We start from the raw sequence: 6,000 nt of genomic DNA on the forward strand, positions 1-6,000 counted from the left end.
AGGAAGAGCGACGCAAACACCTTTGGTAGGAGTCGCTGCGCCAACAGCGCAGGGTCTGGATCGTCAAATCCTCGATGCCTGCGTCCGCCGCCGCGGTGGCGGCGCCGATCCGGAAGCTGTACCCTGTGTACTTGCTGGCGTTGATTCCGCTTTGGATAGAGCTTGCTGCATACGCCGCACCAAAGCGTCCTTCCCGCGCGCGCCAGTTGTCCACCTGGACGTCCGCTAAGCTGTGGTGCAGCGCTGGATCAAACGGGGCGACTGCCGGCACCTTGAACTCTCCGGCGCGCAAAAAAACAAACCACCCGAAGCAACATGCCGTCCAAAGCATGCGGCCGTCCCTTCGTGGCTCTTCGTGCCCCCATGTCTTTCGGAGAGCTCGCATTGTGTCCGCCGTTACTAAAAATAACCCTTCCGATAACTCTAACCCCTTAAGGAAGAGACGCACGATGCTGGATCGTCTACGTCTTTGAAGACGACGCCGACCTCGCATACTTTAAAAGAATCGTCATCGAACGACTCCGGCGCCGCCTCATCGAAGGCAACAGTAGCGTCGTATACGATTCCAAAGATCCAACCAGTTTTTCCGGAAACACAAAAAGACTTGGAGTACAAACGAGACGTCTACGAAGCCCTCGTTGAATTGAGGATTCTCTCTGTAACGGACCTGATCCGCCTGAGTCACCAAGGATTTCATTAATTAAAAACTTCTTTTGCTGGAAATTTTTTAACAGAAAAATATATCTGGGTCTGGAAAAAACCTTCCGTCTACAATTTTCAAACTATCGATCAATTTCAGAAGAGATTTGCCTTTTCGTTAGGCATCGTCTCTCCTACTTTGCGCTGCGTTAGTGCTTCATTCAAAGTCAAATTAACATTGCGATAGTCAGTTTTTCTTCGCAAATCCAGTTATTTAATGGTTTGAGCTTTGCGACTGGGGTGTTTTGCAAACGGTAGCTTGCTGCAACAGGATCTTTTTGTAATCAAACTTTATTAGAAGAAATCGCGTAAAACAACTTGTGAAACGGAATTCTTAGGTGAATAATTTCTAATAATATTGAGTATGTCTGCTGCATATTTCTTCTGCACCGACAAAGCCAGCAAGTCATCAACTGATGTGATTCCTAAAACTGCTTTCACTAGTTTGTCTACTTGGACTAATGGCATGACGCTATCAAGTCCTCTCAACCGATACCCGCATTCCCCTTGCTGTTTTGGAAAAATAAAATGTTTTTTATGTTTGTCTTAGCTTTAGCTGTTAATAGAAAGGGGAGCGAAGGCCGTCAGATACTAATAGAAACGAGAGCGAAGGCCGTTAGATACTATTAGAAACAAGAGCGAAGGCCGTCAGATACTAATAGAAAGACGAGCAAAGGCCGTTAGATACTAATAGAAAGACGAGCGAAGGCCGTCAGATACTAATAGAAACAAGAGCGAAAGCCGTCAGATACTAACAGAAAGGGGAGCGAAGACCGTCAGATACTAATAGAAACAGGAGAGAAGGCCGTCAGATACTAATGCAGCATTTTGACGCCAGTTGCGTTCGTTCACTGAAGTAAAAGTAAGACCCGATAGAGACTGCGAATGAAACGGTTTGGCACAAACTCCGTATTGTAGGAAAGCAACGAGAACATACCGTAGCTCGAAACGTTGTATTATCCTACAGTTACTTTACTCAAAAAACTTAACGCAATCCCGAAACTCTTCTACAGATCAGAGTCCTCTGGTATTACAGGATAGAGCTCAGATGACCATCTTGCAGCGATGACAAAATTACCGAGACACTGGTGAGAGCAGAGACGAAGCGAAGTTTTGACGTTGTGAATCGAATGAATGAAGTGGAAAGGTTAAGAACAGCTAGGGAAATCTCGCATCAATGAAACGACATTCCACCCGTAATGTGTCTGTCGGACAATTACGATTAAAGGAATTATGAGGAAAAACTCTTTAATGTAGAGGAGTTGCTATAACGCAAGGGTTCCGATTGCAGGACCGTTAAGCAGTCTCTACAGCTGACAGGCATAATCAATATGTATGTACCAATACCTGATCTGTAGGTAAAATGTACGGCAGCATATGTGTTGGCCAAACAGAAGGAGTTACGTTCTACGGCAGACAAAAGTCGAAGATCTACTGGAGGATTCCACCAATCTCCTTTCCCAAAGAGAGATCGGCAATAAATAGAATTTTCGCAACAGGAGTTGGCAAAACAGGAATTTTGGGTGGGTGCATTGCCCGTGGGAGTACGTATACACGGTTGGCGCGGTGGTTTCCCATATTAAGGTACACAGGAAAACCTCTCCCCCGCGTTCCCATCAACGCAGTAACGTTTTGACAAGCTTGCATCAATAACGAGAAGAATCAGAATAAAGCAAATGTAACTATATAGATTTCAAGAAAAACATTGTTGTTTGGAAAACAACTTCAATCGGTTAACTCTGCGTCTTACAACGACTCTTCCTAGATTGGACACTTTGGGCTGGCGAGAGATTCCTACAAAGTCAGTGGCGTGTTCAATAAAGGAAATAGTTGAAAAAACATTTGTCAGGTGAGCCGATTTTCTAAGATGAACATTTACTATAAGATAAAGTAGTATGCTTCAGTGAAAAATTGAAGTTTCTGCTAAATATGTTTTTAGCGCTTTTTAATGGAAAGCCCTGCCATGGAAAAGGGCATGTTCAACTCTTTATGACAAGAGACGAGCAGAAATTGGATATACCGGTAGATATACCATATTTTGATCCCGTAGAGAAATGTAGTCGCGAGAGCTCATGTTCCGCTGAGCAGCGGCGTCATCTAGACTTCTGCAATCGCGTTGGAGTCGCCGAATTGCCTGCTAGTAAACATATACTACCGGCAAGCTTATTTTCCGCTGCACTTGCTTATTTAGGAGGGACTGCTCGCAGCCAAAGTTTGGGCAATATTCCATCTTTGTGCCGCCTGCCAGCCCTTTGCTAACATAACGCCGACAAGCCTCCCCCAACTGACAGAAGTTAATGTGACTGCTCTGTTGCAGTCAAACTTTTATCTAGTTTTAAAAATCCAGAACTTTCTACAAGGCTTCTGATTGTTACGTCAGGGTATACCGAAAGACAAACAGACAAACACGTTTAGATATTGCAAGATCTCGTTTGAGAGCCCCTCTCACCAATGTTCAAGTTAGGCGTGTAGTGTACGTGCATACATGTATATTGAGACACATAGTAGACGTTACATCATCAGACATCGTGCTTACCAGATCCTACGTGGTGGCAGGAGTGGGGTTTGAATCCACGCCCACTTTAGTGGAGCAGAGCTCGGTGACAGGAGTGGAAGGCTACAATGCTGAATTTGGAAGGATTACATATGCCTACGTACGGTGATTTGGCGGTGAGAAACCCGACCAGCGGGAGAAGATATGCCGGACAACATCAAAAAGGTCTGTGCTTCTGCCTGATATTGGTGACAAAGGGCAAGACGCCTTTGAGACGTTCAAATCGGATTATGAAGGGGAAAAGGACAAATTCGCTCTCGTGCTCGAGAAATTCGAGAAATATTGCATCCCTCATTTAGACGAATCTTACCTGCAAACGATATCAATTCTTCACGCGATATTAGGAAATCGGCGAAACGGTTAAAAAAAGACGTGACGGACTTGCGTAAGTTCGCACAAACGTGCGCGTTAGGAACGATACGGGTCTCGTTGATCGGTGACAGATTGGTTGTGGGGCTTTTGGACCACCGGGTGACAAAAAGACTCTTCTCCGCAGATGATCTCATCCTTGAAAAGGCTTTGGAAATATGTCGCTCAGAAGAGATGGCGGTGGCACAAACGAAAAGAATGGAGGACGTCAAAAGGAAAGCAAACGTGGACGCAGTGGTCACCGTGCGAGATGAACTTCAACCAGAAAGAATTTTTGCGGTACAGAGGCAACAGGACAGTAAACAAAGTGGGAAGAAGGAATGTACACGATGCGGAAGAAAACATGCTCTCCGGAAGTGTTTTGCATGGGAGAAAACGTGTTTGAAATGCCAATGGACGAATCATTTTGCATACCACATGTGTCGCACCGAAACGGTAAATTCCGTGGTGCAGAGAAAAGGATGCGAACAAAAGAGAAATCTGAAGAATGCGATCCAACCACAGCGGAAGACCAAAGAGAGAGAGTTGAAGTAACACCGGCGTTAAAACAGCAGTCGGTCGATAAGGCAAAGACAAGAAAACAAGGGACAAAAATTGGGAAGACGCACGAGGGGAAAATATATTAACTGGTTGTATTCGGTCAAATAGGGGTAGTGAGATCTCAACCAAAGATGGCTTTTGTTGTTCTAGATCTAATGATGCGATGAAAAGTTGACAGACTACTCTCTGTCCAGCCTGAGTTGGCCGATCAGAAAGTGCCAATAAAATCTCTATCCTTGGGCGTAGACGCGCCGCTCTTACCTTGTTCAAAAGCGCGGAACGACGGGAATTTTGGTGGACTGCTTTCGCGTTGATATCTACAAGTCCTAGTGTGCAGCACTGGTTACGCATGTCAAAGAAGAAGTGGGTGTTGCTAATTCTATTATGCAATTAAGTGACGTCAAGCTCCGTAACGAGATTCCTCTTTTTCAGTTCCTTATCCTGTTCGTCTAACTCGTCTTCGGTCTCGTCATCGCTGTCTTCCGTTGCATTTTCGCCCTCGCCGTCTTCCACCTCGCTGTCAGTCTTTCCCACTTCTATAATAAATCTCTCTACTGCTTCTTCTTGTAGGCCGTCTTTCTCCCAAAATTGGCGCTCCTCTTTTTCTGAGTGACGACAGAAAGCTTCCCACATTTCAGGTGTAACAGAATCGAACGCTTGTGGTACCATCTCTAAAAGATCTTTGAGCCTGAACGTTTTGTTGTTTTTTTCTCAGATACCCTTTCACCTGCGCCCATGCCAGCTCGATCGGATTGAGCTCGCAGTGAGCTACAGGGGTACGGAGGACATCAAATCCTTTCCGATGAGCGAGGTTATTTACAACAAATTTTTTGGTAGGCTGCGCAAACGAAATTTTCTCGAAAAGTCTTTTTTCAAGTCGTAGTTGTCCCACGGGATTTTGTGCTGAGTAAGCCATTCCTGCATATCAGATTTACGCGACAATTTGGTCGGAATTTTCTCAATCACAAAATTATGGTACGGGACGTTGTCAAGAACAATTACAGAATTTGGAGGACAGTTCGGCAACAGCTTCGTCTCGAACCATTCATTAAAGTGCGAGGAGTTCATTTCATCGTGATAGTCTCCACTATGCTTTTTTGACAGAAAGACCAAGTCGGCGTTTGATATCCACCCCTTGCTCCAGCCTACAATTTATATACTATTTATTGTTCCAAATTTTATGATTAATGTACCTGCATGCAATATTATCAATCTTTGGCCTTTGCCGCTTGGTCTTTTCCACCCTCCTTTCCCATCGTTATCGATCCAGATTCTCTCGGGTGCGATATGTGAATTTGCCCACGTCTCGTCAAGGAAGATCAAAGGCCGCTCTTCAGCACGGTATTTCTTAATGGCTCGAAGGAATTTGTGCCTCTGTACGATAATCTCTTTTCTTTCGTAAAAATATATTTTATCGTTTCGTTTAAGATATTTGAATCCCATCCTTTTCAACAAAAGTGCTAAAGTGGATCGATCACCATCGAAGACGCTTTTTTCTTTAATGTTCGCCAGCAGCATTGACAAGGTCGGATAAATTTTATTTTAACAAGGATTCATTCTAAATCTTTTTGAGATCGATACGTTATGGTCAGATACCGAACTAATTAAAAGAATCAAAGACGAATTCCTTGAGAAATTCGACTACGATTATGACGTTGGGTAATGATAACGTACATTGACTATATCGTACGTGAATTACGTTTTTAGCGTTGAACTCCACATGGCCGTTGGCCTTTAACTTATCAGGCCAAAACTTCCAGAAGGAAAACAATTGGGCGGAGTAACAGTGCAAAAGTTCTTCAAGCAAAAGATTATTTACGTCATTCCTGAACGAGATC

At 44.2% G+C, this 6,000-nt stretch overlaps 1 pseudogene; it reads right to left on the bottom strand.

Annotated features, from left to right (window-relative positions):
* Window positions 1-4,552: 4,552 nt before the first annotated feature.
* On the bottom strand, window positions 4,553-5,605 carry LOC136188191 (uncharacterized; annotated as a pseudogene).
* Between the last annotated feature and the right edge of the window lie 395 nt (window positions 5,606-6,000).

This window comes from Oscarella lobularis, chromosome 6 (genome assembly GCF_947507565.1).
Source record: "Oscarella lobularis chromosome 6, ooOscLobu1.1, whole genome shotgun sequence".
In the NCBI taxonomy this organism is placed as follows: Eukaryota; Metazoa; Porifera; class Homoscleromorpha; order Homosclerophorida; family Oscarellidae; genus Oscarella; species Oscarella lobularis.